At 42.3% G+C, this 17220-nt stretch overlaps 1 pseudogene; it reads left to right on the plus strand.

Moving 5' to 3' along the window:
• LOC110502148 (rab3 GTPase-activating protein catalytic subunit-like) overlaps positions 1 to 13845 on the plus strand; it is a 47434-nt pseudogene extending 33589 nt beyond the window's left edge.
• The last annotated feature ends 3375 nt before the right edge of the window (positions 13846 to 17220 follow it).

Raw genomic sequence — 17220 nt, forward strand, 5'->3', positions numbered from 1 at the left:
CAAAGTATTGAAGTATTGCGAAAACTTATATAAATGAGATGTTTCTGGATTTCATTTTCAGTAAATGTGCATTACATTTCAAAAAACATGTTTTCACTTTGTCATTATGGTTATTGTGTGTAGATGGGTAAGAAGAAAACAAATATTTAATCCATTTTGAATTCATGCTGTAACCCAACAAAAATATGGAATAAGTCTAGGGGTATGAATACCTTCTGAAGGCACTGTATTGACTGTGTAGAGCTCAGAAACATAATGAAACATTGACATGCCTGCCTGTGTCTGATTCTGTGTCAGGCAGCGAATCCGGGCTGTACCCTGGAGGACTTTGTGCGGTGGTACTCCCCCAGGGACTACTTTGAGGAGGAGGTGGTGGACGAGAGCGGGGACACGGTGGTCAGGGGCGACCTGAGTGCCAGGATGAAGATCCCGGGGAACATGTGGATGGAGCCGTGGGCCACAGCCAAGACCACCCCTGCTCGCAGACGGGGATGCCTGTTTGACGACACCAAGGAAGCTGAGAAGGTATGGACATAGGAGCATTTAAAATAGTATTGTCCATTGTAACTTAATGAACAGAGAAAGCATTGTCTAGTAGGCTGAGAAGGTAGGCATCGATGAGCACCGATCAGAAGTAGGATTCACTATATATTTGACCTCTTGGGGATGTCATTCGAAAACATAATGAACAGGCAGTTAACCCACTGTTCCTAGGCCATCATTGAAAATAAGAATGTGTTCTTAACTGACTTGCCTAGTTAAATAAAGGTAAAATTAATATAAATAAATAAATAAAGACTTGGTCTCAACCTTTAAGTCTTTACTGAAGACTCATCTCTTCAGTGGGTCATACAGTATGAATGAGTATAGTCTGGCCCAGGAGTGTGAAGGTGAACGGAAAGGCTCTGGAGCAACGAACCTCCCTTGCTGTCTCTGCCTGGCCGCTTCCACTCTTTCCACTGGGATTCTCTGCCGCTAACCCTATTACAGGGGCTGAGTCACTGGCTTACTGGTGCTCTTTCATGCCGTCCCTAGGAGGGGTGCGTCACTTGAGTGGGTTGAGTCACTGATGTGATCTTCCTGTCTGGGTTGGTGCCCCCCCTTGGGTTGTGCCGTGGCGGAGATCTTTGTGGGCTATACTCGGCCTTGTCTCAGGATGGTAAGTTGGTGGTTGATATCCCTCTAGTGGTGTGGGAGCTGTGCTTTGGCAAAGTGGGTGGGGTTATATCCTTCCTGTTTGGCCCTGTCCGGGGGTATCATCGGAAGGGGCCACAGTGTCTCCTGACCCCTCCTGTCTTAGCCTCCAGTATTTATGCTGCAGTAGTTTATGTGTCGGGGGGCTAGGGTCAGTTTGTTATATCTGGAGTACTTCTCCTGTCTTATCTGGTGTCCTGTGTGAATTTAAGTATGCTCTCTCTTTCTTTCTCTCTCTCGGAGGACCTGAGCCCTAGGACCATGCCTCAGGACTACCTGGCATGATGACTCCTTGCTGTCCCCAGTCCACCTGGCCGTGCTGCTGCTCCAGTTTCAACTGTTCTGCCTGCGGCTATGGAATCCTGACCTGTTCACCGGATGTGCTACCTGTCCCAGACCTGCAGTTTTCAACTCTCTAGAGACAGCAGGAGTGGTAGAGATACTCTTAATGATCGGCTATGAAAAGCCAACTGACATTTACTCCTGAGGTGCTGACTTGCTGCACCCTCAACAACTACTGTGATTATTATTATTTGACCATGCTGGTCATTTATGAACATTTGAACATCTTGGCCATGTTCTGTTATAATCTCTACCCGGCACAGCCAGAAGAGGACTGGCCACCCCTCATAGCCTGGTTCCTCTCTAGGTTTCTTCCTAGGTTTTGGCCTTTCTAGGGAGTTTTTCCTAGCCACCGTGCTTCTACACCTGCATTGCTTACTGTTTGGGGTTTTAGGCTGGGTTTCTGTACAGCACTTTGAGATATCAGCTGATGTACGAAGGGCTATATAAATTTATTTGATTTGATTTGGATGAAGTTGCCCCTCAATATTGACTTGAGTTCAGTTTGGTGTTTTTCCCACCAAGGATTTGGGGAGGATAAACTGAGTGCGATTTTTCCAACAAAGTTTAGGATTTGGGGAAGATAAGCTGTGTTTGGGGAGGAAAAGCTAAGTTTGGGGTTTTCTCCCCAAGGTTAGGATTTGTTGCCTGGCTACCCAAACTCCTTGCTCCGGCCAAACGCTATGCCATGCCCACTGATTTCTAGAATACAAACACAGTCTAACCGTTTTGATTGGTCCCAGAAACCGATGGTTTGGACCAGAGCCAGAACACACGTGGGTAAAGCGGCGTTTTGACATTTGTCATTGGTTTTGATACTTTGATTGGTTAGAGATGATCCAATCGCTGATGAATTTGTTTTGTACCACACCCCTCATTTTGACATCACCACAAATGACTTCAACGAGTCTCAGACGGAAGTATGTAGTGAACTTAGAGCAGCAGATTAATTCACTTTGAGTTGTCAGGCAGTAGAATTTGGGTAGGATGAGTTCAGTTTGGATTTTTCCCCCCCAAGGTTAGGGTTTGGGTAGGATGAGTTCAGTTTGGATTCCCCCCCCCCCAAGGTTAGGGTTTGGGTAGGATGAGTTCAGTTTGGATTTCCCCCCCCCCCCCCCCCCCCAAGGTTAGGGTTTGGGTAGGATGAGTTCAGTTTGGATTTTTCCCCCCCAAGGTTAGGGTTTGGGTAGGATGAGTTCAGTTTGGATTTTTCCCCCCCAAGGTTAGGGTTTGGGTAGGATGAGTTCAGTTTGGATTTTTCCCCCCCAAGGTTAGGGTTTGGGTAGGATGAGTTCAGTTTGGATTTCCCCCCCCCCCCAAGGTTAGGGTTTGGGTAGGATGAGTTCAGTTTGGATTTTTCCCCCCCAAGGTTAGGGTTTGGGTAGGATGAGTTCAGTTTGGATTTTCCCCCCCAAGGTTAGGGTTTGGGTAGGATGAGTTCAGTTTGGATTTTCCCCCCCAAGGTTAGGGTTTGGGTAGGATGAGTTCAGTTTGGATTTTTCCCCCCCAAGGTTAGGGTTTGGGTAGGATGAGCTGTGCCTAAGGGCAGCTTCTATCCAAAGCCATTGTGCATTGTCAATCACTGACTATGATTTAAACGTCAACTGCACTTCCTGATTTGGCCTTGTTTTTCCATCAAAGCTCATTAAGAAATGCTAGCGGCCATGACAGAAGGCAAACAAGGGTTGTCTTGAGGGTGTGGTTTGATGTGGGTGTTTCTTGGGTGTGTCTTTGCCATTCAATCACAACAAACAAGGACCATAGTCAGCCAGTTCGTGTTGAAACATTATTGAATGAAAGCTGGTAGCGTGCATCAAGCATGTCATCGGGTTTGATTGATTATAAGCTAGTTAGCTAACATCAGGAATCAAACTTGTCTTCAGGTGCAACGTTAGCTATGCAAATCTTCTTCTCACATAACGTGTTACGTAGAGGCTATGTATTTAACTAGTTACGTCACAGTATCATTGGCTATGCTGCTATGATACTAGACTATCACTGGGCCATGCAAAGCGAACTCACCCAGTCTTTTCCCAGAAAGCTCGGTGCCACCACGTGTTATTAGGCAAAAAGGGGCGTGAATTGCTGACATAACTGTAATCCAAACACAACCTTTTTCATGTACTCATTGTGATGCACTCAGGTTACAAATTCCGTTTTAGACAAAACTGACTGACTTTGTAGTACATTTTTACACTAGAATAAATGTTTCTGACTCATATTGATGCCACAGGCCGTTTTTTCAAAGGGATTTGTTGTTTTTTAGGGGCAATCATCTTTTTATGTCACTAGGTGAAAAAGGCTTCTGACTGTGACAGGTAATACTTTTCCATTTTGAGCTGCTCGACTGAGACTCAGTGAATGTCAGCTCCGCCTGTCCTGAAGCTCAGGGCTGCCAGCTCAGAGAACTGACCCCTCCCAGGTTCACTACACACTCTGCCTGTTTGTTCCTGTTTCAGCCAATCACCACGCAGCGCTGGTAGAAGTAGGTCAGAACACAAGGTGTCCCTGCTATGAGACACACACACACACACACACACACACACAGGTGTCCCTCCCCTCCCTGCCACGGGTACCCTCGCTGAGAGTTTAAACTGAGTTCAGGGGAACCTTGCTGGGCCTTGGAAGGTCGGTCTCAATCTAGCCTATAGCACTGCGTCCTTCATCCGCCTGCCGCCAGCCAGCCGGCTCTTTTGGGTAAACTCCAGGTGCACCGATTTAGTTTGGAATTAATTTTCTGATTGACACTTTTTTGCTGCTCCACTAAGTTGTCCTCTTAGGTAGGTAGACGACAGTAGTGCTTCTATATTCCACACTCCTCTGATTGCAGTCAAGTTCATCACCACAAGGAAGTCACTCTGCGACATCTTAAGAGTGCGACACTGTGCAGTTTGTTCTATCCCAGTGCAACAGAGCCTGAATGGTTGTGTGTCATTAGGGTATACCAAATCAGATTGCATTTCTGGAATCTCATCACCGACTCACACAAAAAATAACGAATGACCCTGCGTTGGATTAAGAGCAGTATCCTTAAAATGCAGAGTTGCCTCTAACCAACACATTTGACCCTTGGTCAAGCCCCGCCTCCCTTTTTACCTGTTGCAACCTCAGACAACATTTTCCCGGGAAGCCCAATTCTCCCTTCTAACCACTGACGAAATCCTGTGGTTTTAATACATAATGAAATTAAATACAGACTACTTTTTGTTTTAATAAAAATTGTTGTTTAATTTATTTGCGCGAAAGAAAAACAATTGATAAACCGCGAAACAAAGAAATATGTAAACGGTGTGCAGGTGTGGCTGGAAGCACAAGGGCTTATATGAAAACCACACCAGGAAAAAACGATATACAATTCTTAAGTACAAAAATAAATAAGGTTTGTTAAAACAGATAATAAAACCTCCTAATTATAAATGTACAACATTAGATACGGCTAAACTTCAGACTGGGGACAAGACAACGTCGTAGTTAAATTGTATAATTTAAATGAGATTTAGGTAAAAAGGGATTGCTTATCAGGAGATGCTCTGGTATGTTATAATGGACTGTTGTCATGACGTTGGCCTAGGGGTAGGTTTATGACAGTCATAAATACCTCTCCCCCCCATAAACTCTACAGTGGAAAATCTGCACATTGTAGTTATCGGATTCACATGGAATTGTTGTTCAATTTAAATGTTTGAATATAAAATTATTGGTGAAAAGATTAAATGTAATTTTAGCTTCCAAATGAGAGATTTGGGTTTTCATAAGGATAGGGCTCTGCTCAATCAGTGGCCCGCCCCTGTGTAGAGACATGGGTTATAAAACTTTTCAAACACACCCTTCTCGCTCCACTATATAAAGCTTTGACGAAAATGTAACCTGCTGTTCCGAGGATGTGAGGACGACAGACCGATGTCAGAATGGTTCAGATAATAACTACAGAATGAAGCCAACATCAGCGTGAGCTTTGGTTGCGAATGGTATGAACTTTGAACTCTTATTCACTGCAGAAGTGATACCTCCTAGCCGTTGAGCTAGCAACAGCAGCTGCAAACGTGGGCTAGGAAAGAACAGACAGAGTATCCCGTCTACCACACAACGACGTTACTACAACGTATCCAATTTACCAGCAGATACATTCTTCAAAGGCCTTCCATCTTCCACCAACCTACTGAAACGCAGCTCAGAGTAAATATTTATTGCATTTTCCTTTTCCAAATGGGCGGTAATTTAGAATGCATAAGATACTGTATTTACGATGGAGACATCGCTTCTCCCTTTGTTCCTCAAGTCTTCCCGCTCTTTCACTCAAACCCAGCCCCCTTTTCTTTGTCATATCTGTTCCGCCCGCTAGGGACGTTTTCCTGTATGACTTCATTTGTAATCAAGGTATGATTCATTCTGTGTATATGTAATTCTGTGTGATTAGTTAGGTATTTAGTAACTAAATAATTAAACCCAATTTTGTATTGCTGATTCAACTTGTTAGCCAGGGTTCGTAAAGATATCCAAGAATTAACACCTTTCAGATGAGACTGAAATAATAAGGTGACGATTAATATTGACTGCTATTTATGTAAAATATTACTAGGTCTTTAAGAATTTATTTGGAAGATAACTGCTCTATAAATATTATTTTGTGGTGCCCCGACTTTCTATTTAATTACATTTACATGATTAGCTCAATCAGGTAATATTAATTACACAGAAATGATTTTATAGAATAGCATGTCATATCACTTAATCCGGCATAGCCAAAGACACGACATTGTCATTACAATTGCTTCACGGGAACCTGGTAAAATGAAGGTTAAAGTGTGGCTAGCCACTGGAGGGCTCTGAATGCACTGTCAGCATGCAGCCAAAGTTACTAACCACTTTTGGATCTAACTAGTGCTCTGAAATCGCATTCTGATGTCGACAGCAGACTAGAGTTGTATTCATAACATGACAAAATTGCTTGCTAGCTAGCTAACATTTTGAAAAAGCTAGTTATATTAACTGGCTAGCTAGCATTAGCAACGTTGGGTGGTCAAGAGCTAGCAAACAATATAACAAAAGTATAGGCTCTGCATTTTAAACAACCACAGCAGGAAGTACCCCTGTTGCACTGTTCAATTATTTAGCCATTCAAACAATTTGTTTTTGGATGAAAACTCTTCATTTTTGTAATGCCTTTGATGTGCTTCAAACGTGAGCTTGTCCGAGGTGTTGGACTCGATGACAGTTGCTATCCATTCAAGAGCTGCGATTAGTTGTCCGTAATTATGGAGCGTCGCTTAGCGATGGGTCAGTTGCATTTATATGGCAGGCAGCCTCTATAAGTCTAAAGAAGCGGATGAACCAGTTACATAAAATAGCAATGCCTTTTGAAATGTCAAGTACCTTGCCCTGACAACCTCTGCAATCATAATGGCTGTAAGCGAGAGAGTGTTTGTTTTCTATATTCCTCCTCTCCCCTAGGTGCTGCACTACTTGGCAGTACAGAAGCCAGCAGACCTGACCTGCCATCCCCTGCCTTGCATCCTCCACACTGCCATCCTAAAGGAAAAGGAGGATGAGTGACAGCTGCTGAATATCTCTCTCCCTCTTTCCCCATGTCCATCTTCCTCTCTCTTTTTCAGTCACTCTCTCGCTCTCTCTCATTCTCTCATTCTCTCCATCCTGTCCAGAGTCCGAAGAGGACATCCTATCTGCAAGAAAGGCCATCCAACAGGCCACCTCTCATGCCGGTAAGCTGCTGCGCCACCCCAGCCCAGACTACAAGAAACTGGAGGTGAGTGGCAAAGATCTGTCTGAAGTTGATATGCCTTTCCAATCCTGCACCCCAAACCCCTACCACCCACCCCAGTGCACAGTGACTGTATTTGTCTCCAACAGGATGTGATCAGCCAGCTGATTGCGGTGGAGATGGTCATTGCCCGCTCCCGCTCTCTGAAGTCTAAGTTTGGCATCGGGAAGGCAGAACCGGGCAAAGACGCAGAGAATCTGGAGAGGTACAGTAGGACACAACAGCATGCCCTGAGAGAAACAATGTAATGTTAACCAGTATGGCAAGAGACCTCTGCAGAGATACAAAAATACCTGTAGATTTTAAGTAAATCTATCCAACTGCTTCAAACCTATCAATTTCTATTCAGGTTAGCCCAATTGAGATATCTTTTTAGCAAGTAGCATCCAACCCGGAAGCCAGCTGCACCAATATGTCGGAGGAAACACTGTGCACCTGGCGACCTAGTTAGCGTGCACTGCGCCTGGTCCGCCACAGGAGTCGCTAGTGCACGATGAGACAAGGATATCCCTACCGGCCTAACCCGGACGACGCTAGGCCAATTGTGTGTCGCCCCATGGACCTCCCGAGGGCTCGAGCCCAGAGTCTCTGGTGGCACAGCTAGCAATGCGATGTAGTGCCTAAGACCACTGCGCCACCCGGGAGGCCCGTGCTGCCCTGTTCTGAGCCAATTGCAATTTTCCTAAGTTCCTCTTTTGTGGCACATGACCACACGACTGAACAGTTGTCCAGGTGTGACAAAACTAGAGCCTGTAGGACCTGCCTTGTTGATCGTGCTGTTAAAATGGTAGAGCAGTGCTTAATTATGGACAGACTTCTCATCATCTTAGCTACTGTTGTATTAATATATTTTGACCATGACCGTTTACAATCCAGGGTTACTCCAAGCAGTTCAGTCACCTCAACTTGCTCAATTTCCACATTATTTATTTGAAGATTTAGTTGAGATTTAGGGTTTAGTGAATGATTTGTCCCAAATACAATGCTTTTAGTTTTTGAAATATTTAGGACAAATGTATTCCTTGCCACCCATTCTGAAACTAACTGCAGCTCTTTGTTAAGTATTGCAGTCATTTCAGATTCTGTAGTAGCTGACATGTATAGTGTTTAGTCATCCGCATACATAGACACACTGGCTTTACTTAAAGCCAGTGGCATGTTGTTATTAAAGATTAAAGATTGAAAAAAGTAAGGGGCCTATACAGCTGCCCTGGGGAATTCCTGATTCTACCTGGATTATATTGGAGAGGCTTCCATTAAAGAACACCCTCTGTGTTCTGTTAGACAGGAAACTCTTTATCCGCAATGTAGCAGGGGGTGTAAAGCCATAACATATACATTTTTCCACCAACAGATTGTGAACAATAATGTCAAAAGCTACACTAAAGTCTAACAAAACAGCCCCCACAATCTTTTTATCATCAATTTCTCTGTCAATCATCAGTCATTTGTCTAAGTGCTGTGCTTGTTGATTGTACTTCCCTATAAGGGTGCTGAAAGTCTTGTCAGTTTGTGTACTGTAAAATAGCATTGTACAGTGCCTTGCAAAATTTAAATGAAAAAAATGTAAAACGGGAAAGTGGTACGTGCATATGTATTAACCCCCTTTGCTATTATGCCTTAAATAAGATCTGGTGCAACCAATTATCTTCATAAGTCACAAAATTAGTTAAATAAAGTCCATCTGTGTGCAATCTGTGTCACATGATCTGTCACATGATATCAGTATATATATACCTGTTCTGAAAGGCCCCAGAGTCTGCAACACCACTAAGCAAGGGGCACCATGAAGACCAAGGAGCTCTCCAAACAAGTCAGGGACAACGTTGTGGAGAAGTACAGATCAGGGTTGGGTTATAAAAAAATATCTGTAACTTTGAACATCCCACTGAGCACCATTAAATCCATTATTAAAGAATGGAAAGAATATGGCACCACAGCAAACCTGCCAAGAGAGGGCCGCCCACCAAAACTCACAGACCAGGCAAGGAGGGCATTAATCAAAGAGGCAACAAAGAGACCAAAGATAACCCTGAAGGAGCTGCAAAGCTCCATAGCGGAGATTGGAGTATCTGTCCATAGGACCACTTTAAGCCGTACTCTCCGCAGAGCTGGGCTTTACGGATGTGTGGCCAGAAAAAAAGCCATTGATTAAATAAAAAAATAAGTAAACACGTTTGGTGTTCGCCAAAAGGCATGTGGGAGACTCCCCAAACATATGGAAGAAGGTACTCTGGTCAGATGAGACTGAAATTGAGCTTTTTGGCCATCAAGGAAAACGCTATGTCTGGGGCTAACCCAACACCTCTCATCACCCTGAGAACACTATCCCCTATATGTTTTTCATTGGCAGGGACTGGGAAACTGGTCAGAATTGAAGGAATGATGGATGGCGCTAAATACAGGAAAATTCTTGAGGGAAACCTGTTTGTCTTCCAGAGATTTGAGACTGGGACGGAGGTTCACCTTCAAACAGGACAATGACCATAAGCATACCGCTAAAGCAACACTCAAGTGGTTTAAGGGGAAACATTTAAATGTCTTGGAATGGCCTAGTCAAAGCCCAGACCTCAATCCAATTGAGAATCTGTGGTATGACTTAAAGATTTGCTGTACACCAGCGGAACCCATCCAACTTGAAGGAGCTGGAGCAGTTTTGCCTTGAAGAATGGGCAAAAATCCCAGTGGCTAGATGTGCTGAGCTTATAGAGACATACCCCAAGAGACTTGCAGCTGTAATTGCTGTAAAAGGTTCTTCTACAAAGTATTGACTTTGCGGGAGTGAATAGTTATACAAGTTTTCTGTTTTTTTGTCTTATTTCTTGTCTGTTTCACAATGAAAAATATTTAGCATCTTCAAAGTGGTAGGCATGTTGTGTAAATCAAATGATTAAAAAAAGAGGTTGTAAGGCAACAAAATAGGAAAAATGCCAAGGGCGTGAATACTTTCGTATCTGGTCAAATACAATTTTTTCTAAAACTTTACTAAGGGTTGGTAACAAGCTGATTCGTTGATTATTTGAGCCAGTAAAGGGGGCTTTACTATTCTTAGGTAGCGGAATGACTTTTTCTTCCCTCCAGGCCTGAGGGCACACACTTTCTAGTAGGCTTAAATTGAAGATATAGAAAATAGGAGTGGCAATATCGTCCGCTACTATCCTCAGTAATTTTCTATCCAAGTTGTCAGACTTTGGTGACTTGTCATTATTGGTAGACAACAATTTTTTTTTTATCTCTTCCACACTCACTTTACGGAGTTCAAAATTAAAATGATTGTCTTTCATAATTTGGTCAGATATACTTGGATGTGTAGTGTCAGCATTTGTTGCTGGCATGTCTTCCCTAAATTTGCTAATCTTGCCAATGAAAAAAAAAATAAAGTAGTTGGCAATATCAGTCACTTTTGTTATGAATGAGCCATCTGATTCAATGAAAGATGGAGCTGAGTTTGCCTTTTTTCCCAAAATGTCATTGAAGGTGCTCCAAAGCTTTTTACTCTCGTCCATTGTCATTTACCTTTTGTTTAATAGTGTAGTTTCCTTTTCTTTTTATTTCATTTAGTCACATGATTTCTAAATTTGCAGTACGTTTGCCAATTGGTTGTGCAGCCAGACTTATTTGCCATTCCTTTTGCCTAATCAAATCAAATCAAATCGTATTGGTCACATACAGATGGTTTGCAGATGTTAACGCAGGTGTAGCGAAATGCTTGTGATCTAGTTCCGACAGTGCAGTAATATCTAACAAGTAATCTTACAATTCCACAACAACTACCTACTACACACAAATCTAAATGGATGGAAAATTAATGTTTTAATGTACATATAAATAAATATATGGACGAGCGATAACCGAGCGTGGCATAGGCACGATGCAATAGATAGTATAAAATACAGTATATACACATGAGATGAGTATTTAAGATATGTAAACATGATTAAAGTGGCTACTGATCCATTTATTAAAATAAATAGTAGTAAATAGTAGTAACAGTATTTAAATTAAAATAATGCTGATCCATTTATTTAAAAATAACTTACAAACTGTTTGCCACCAGTGGCAATAAATATTATTGTTGCCAATGGTTGCCGCAGATTCATAACTAATGGCAAACATTTTTTTGTGGCACACTATTTAGTTTGCAGCAAATTTGCCACAACGTATACTTTTTTGTAAGGTAATAAAGGTAAGGCAAACACACACGCGTGTGCGAACACTGGGAAGGGACATGTTTTGAATGGACCACGTGTGTTTGTGAGTGATTTGAGGGAGTCAGTGTGTGTAGATGTGTAAAGGTTTTGGTATACAGTGTTATAGGCTCAGGTGCATGAAGAGAGAGACAGCGATACAGACAGACGGGGGTTGTGTCAGGGAGGACCCCAGTCTTCATTAGTTCTAGGGGCCTCTGAGGTTCTGGGCAGCCAGGCTAGAGAGCCAGTCAGGCAGGAGAGCAAGCCTCATTAAGAGGACACCCAGGGCTGGCCTGAAGCACCATGCAGCCACCAACCACTAACTGTCCTTTCTCTATCTAACAACCAACGGCTTGTCCTGTCTTGTATCGGAGATGCTGTGTCAGGGGAGAGGGCTGTTGTCTTCACTCTTCACATTTTGTTTACTGTACTGTGCAGTAGAGGTCTTCAAAGATAAGCGTTATATTAAAGGAGTAACTCCGGAAGGCCTTAAACATTCTTCCTCACCTCAAGTTGAACTGTTGGAGTCAGTGTGCGCTGCCTTCATAGGCCTGCGGTAGGCTTAGCTAATCCTAATAATAGCCATACCACACCAAACCTTCACAAAAGTTCCTTAACTTTATTAGGGTAACATCAAAAGTAAGTCAAGTCCTTGTTTATAGGGATAATACGAACAGGTTATTTTGGCATGAAATTAATATTTGTGGGACCTCCCGAGTGGCGCAGCGGTCAAAGGCACTGCTTTGCACTGCTTGAGGTGTCACTACAGCCCCGGGTCCCGAGTGGCGCAGCGGTCAAAGGCACTGCTTTGCACTGCTTGAGGTGTCACTACAGCCCCGGGTTCAAGACCCATGATGCGGCGCACAATTGGCCCAGCATCGTCCGGGTTAGTGGAGGGTTTGGCCGGCCAGGATTTCCTTGTCCCATCGCTAGCGAATTCTTGTGTCGGGCTGCTGACTTCGGTCGCCAGCTGTACGGCATTACCTCCGACACATTGGTGCGGCTGGCTTCCGAGGTTAAGCGAACAGTGTGTCAAGAAACAGTGTGGCTTGGCAGGGTCGTGTTTCAGAGGACGACTGGCTCCCGACCTAAGATTCTCCCGAGCCATACAGGAGTTGCAGCAATGGGACAATGTAAGTACCAATTGGATATCATGAAAAAGGATGTAACCGTACAAAACTAAATAAAAAAATAAGTACATATTTGCATCTTGCCCTCTTTGGGGTTTCCTTTTCATTGTTTGAGCACTACTAGCATAGTAGGCCTACTGGTAATTTTATTATATTGCGGCAAACACAACATTACAGCTGGAACTTAATTTGGCCAATGAAAATGGCTCAACAGAAGGCTAAGCGTATGCAGCTATTACCAACAAGTGTGATTGCCTACCGTATTGTGACAGCAATAGGCTAATGCTATTTATTTTACAGCATGCCTATAATAATAATACATATTATTATTAATGGCTAAACAATTGATAACAAATAAAAATCCAAAATAAATGAAAGGTAGAAAATTGCATCAAACCTGAATAGCGAGTTGCGCACAGTCCGTTTGGCTGCGTCAACGTTCTTCTCCTCTTTGTCCACTACAATATTAAAACTTGTCCCCTAGGACATCCCATTTGTTGACTTCTTTTCACTATACCCTTTCTCCTCTAACCTTTGCTTTACTTCAATTAAAAATAACTTCATCTTCGCAATCAACAGTAGCCTAGGCCAATGCTCCTCCTCAGCAGCAGGGGCACGTGAGGTGAGCAGCTGGATCCAGTTTCAGCTGGACATAAGCTATGTGTTTTATTTTGTTGCATTTGGCTGACACACATAACACGTTTGCACAGTTCTCATCACACAAACAGTAAATTAACAGAGGACAGATCCAGTAGGTAAATATATTTTAATTGCACATACAGTACCTGAGACCCGTTCTGGTCCCAGGTCGCATCTCAGAATTTCGGGTCTGTTGAACCTGTGAAGATCTTTACTGTGCAGTTAGTTTTCCAACATCTTGTTGTTCCCAAGGTAAATGTATAATGTTTTCAATAGAATGTGTTTGACCTGCGTGCATGTTTTCTGACAATGTTCCCCTGAAATGACCCTCACTTCCCTCATCTCTGTGCATTTCTCTCTCTGTCCCTCTCTTTCTCTCTCTTTTCTCTCTCTCAGGTTCGTGAGATCTTTGCTGGAGGAACCTGAGGTGTCTGTGATCAGAGCAGGGTGCGGTCCAGCCAGCAGCATCATTCACAAGCTGTTTGTCAGCGCTCAGAGGGTAAAACACACTGTCACCACCACCCAGGGAAACAGACAAACTCACACCGTCTCCCACAGGGGCCTGTCCTAAACGCTGTCATGCCACTATCAGCTCACCTGTGTCATGACTATCATTAATCTGATGACTGCTATTTCTCGATTAATTACCTTCTACATTTAAGTATTACTCGATTAAATTAATCATGTAACAATTAACTCATTAGGAATTTGGGGCACCATGGGAAAAGTTTTTAAGCGACTTACTATCTCCCGACTTAATATTTAGAGTGTATCTGAAAATCTCTTACATCAATATCAGTCAACTATTAATTATATCCTCATATCAGTCTCATTCTGAATGTCGTTGACTTCATAAATCTGTGATGAATCAGCGATACACAAATTGGCTAAATTATTTATTTACTAACTAACTAAATAATCACACAGAAATACATAAACACACACACAGTATGGGTTATTGATTACTAACGTAATGCGATGAAAACAGGTCCCTAGTGGACTGACACGATATGACGGCTTGTTACACATTGGATGGGGGCGTGGGGAAAGATAAAGCTTGGGAGAGATAAATAGAGTGGACTTATCGTACATATATTTGGAAACTACACTCACCCTAAATATGAATATTTAGCACCCTAACAACCGCTCATTCGGATTAGAAATGCAACATATATTTACGCGTAGATATCTTTCTCTGTCGTCTCTCTGTTGAAACCACTCGATCCGTCTATGGGGAGTAGTTCGATGTAAGTCTCTAGTTATCCACCAGAGGTCACAATGTCCTTCTTAGGTGCAGGCTTCTTTGTCTTGGAGTGTTCTTAGAATGGATACCTCCAGGTGTACCCCACAGTGGTGAGAGGGATCTGTTCTTCCCTCACATCTTTGGTCAATTGTCCTAGACTACTTCACATACTCAGCTGCAGACTGTGAATATTTGGTCTAGTCTTCACCTTCTTTACTCGTTGAGAGTTTCAGAGGGTCTTACCATTTTCTGGTCTTGTAGTTTTAACCATTTCAACATGTGGACCACATCCTCACATTCTCTGGTCTCAATGGTTGATTATTCAGAGTACAGCTAAGACCACTTTACATTGCGACAGCAACCCGGCATGTTTTGATCTGATGTAAATTTCGTTAGCAAGTCCATTTAAGCACTCTGGTCTTAGGGGCATTCCAACACGCCGACACAATGTCTGTGCTCACGTGGGCGTGGTTACTGACTGGGCCCAGGTTTATATGAACAGCCATTATCTCATTTAGAAGGCTAAAATCACATTTCTATTTTTTTTTTTTTAAATATTGTCATACTTCATCATATATTTCATTCAACATTTAGATGCAAACCTGACAACCAGAATGTGTACACCCTCAGAGATACAGTTATTTAGTTATACCATTCTTAATTATATCACAAAATAATACACTTCTGACAGGATTGTTCTTTAACCTTTCTAGGGCAGGCGTTCCGCTGGCGGAACCCCTTGACAACATTCCGCTGAAAGGGCAGCGCGTGAATTTCCAAAATATTCTTTAGAAATATGTAACTTTCCCACATCAACTTCTTATGGCTGCAATCCCGTTAACGGGATAATTTTCATCAACAACCGCTGAATTGCATAGCGCCACATTCAAATAATATTACTACAAATATTTATATTCATGAAATCACAAGTGCAATATAGCAAAACACAGCTTAGCCTTTTGTTAATCCACCTGTCGTGTCAGATATGAAAATATACTTTACAGCGAAAGCAATCCAAGCGTTTGTGTAAGTTTATCGATCGCTCGACAAAACATTATGTACACCTAGCATCAAGTAGTTTGGTCAAGAAAATCAGAAAAGCAATCAAATTAATCGTTTACCTTTGATGATCTTCGGATGTTTTCACTCACGAGACTCACAGTTACACAATAAATGTTCCTTTTGTTACATAAAGATTATTTTTATATCCAAAATACCTCAGTTTGTTTAGCGCGTTATGTTCAGAAATCCACAGGAAAGAGCGGTCACGACAACGCAGACAAATTCCAAATAGTATCCGTAATGTCCACAGAAACATGTCAAACGTTTTTTATAATCAATCCTCAGGTTGTTTTTAAAATATATAATAGATAATATACCAACCACAACTGTCTTTTTAACCTCTCTGATCTCCCAAACCCGGATCCGGTATCGTGACTACAGCCTCAAGCTCATTACCATAACGCAACGTTAACTATTCATGAAAATCGCAAATGAAATGAAATAAATATGCCATCTCGCAAGCTTAGCCTTTTGTAAACAACACTGTCATCTCAGATTTTCAAAATATGCTTCTCAACCATAGGAAAACAATAATTTGTGTAAAAGTAGCTAGCTAGCAAAGCATTTAGCGTTAGCATTAGCGTTAGCATCCAGCACGCAACATTTCAACAAAAACATAAAAGCCTTCAAATAAAATAATTTACCTTTGAAGAACTTCTGATGTTTTCAATGAGGATATTCTCAGTTAGATAGCAGATGCTCAGTTCTTCCAAAAAGATTCTTTGTGTATTAGAAATAGCTCCGTTTTATACATCACATTTGGCTACCAAAAAAAAACAGAATATTCAGTCCTCAAAACGCGAACTTTTTTCCAAATTAACTCCATAATATCGACTGAAAACATGGCAAACGTTGTTTAGAATCAATCATCAAGGTGTTTTTCACATATCTCTTCATTGATACATCGTTCTTGGACACATGGTTTCTCCCCTGAATCAAATGGTAAAGTACAAGCAGCTGGCAATTGCGCACCGAATTCCACGCAGGACACCAGGCGGACACTTGGAAAATGTAGTCTCTTATGGTCAATCTTCCAATGATATGCCTACAAATACGTCACAATGCTGCTAAGACCTTGGGCGAACGACAGAAAGTGTAGGCTCATTCCTTGCGCAATCACAGCCATATAAGGAGACAATGGAAAACAGAGCTTCAGAAATTCTGCTAATTCCTGGTTGATGCATCATCTTGGTTTCGCCTGTAGAATGAGTTCTGGGGCACTTACAGACAAAATCTTTGCAGATTCTGAAACTTCAGAGTGTTTTCTTTCCAAAACTGTCAAGAATGCATAGTCGAGCATCTTTTCGTGACAAAATATCGCGCTTAAAACGGGAACGTTTTTTATCCAAAAATGAAATAGCGCCCCTAGAGATCTAACAGGTCAGAGAGGGAAAGGCAATGGCTGCCCAAACTCTGTTGCCCATACAAAACGCTGCTGGCACCCAGCCATACACTGACGCACTGTTATCTTTCTCGCTCATTTTTTTAAAAAAAGCCTGAAACTATGTCTAAAGATTGTTGACACCTTGAAGAAGCGCTAGGAAAAGGAATCTGGTTGATATCCCTTTAAAAATGGAGCAAAGGCAGGCTATGGAACATAGAGTTTTCAAAATAGAAGCCACTTTTCCTCAGGGTTTCGCC

The sequence above is a fragment of the Oncorhynchus mykiss genome, chromosome 22, assembly GCF_057628025.1.
Source record: "Oncorhynchus mykiss isolate SJ-2025 chromosome 22, ASM5762802v1, whole genome shotgun sequence".
NCBI classification, from domain to species: Eukaryota; Metazoa; Chordata; class Actinopteri; order Salmoniformes; family Salmonidae; genus Oncorhynchus; species Oncorhynchus mykiss.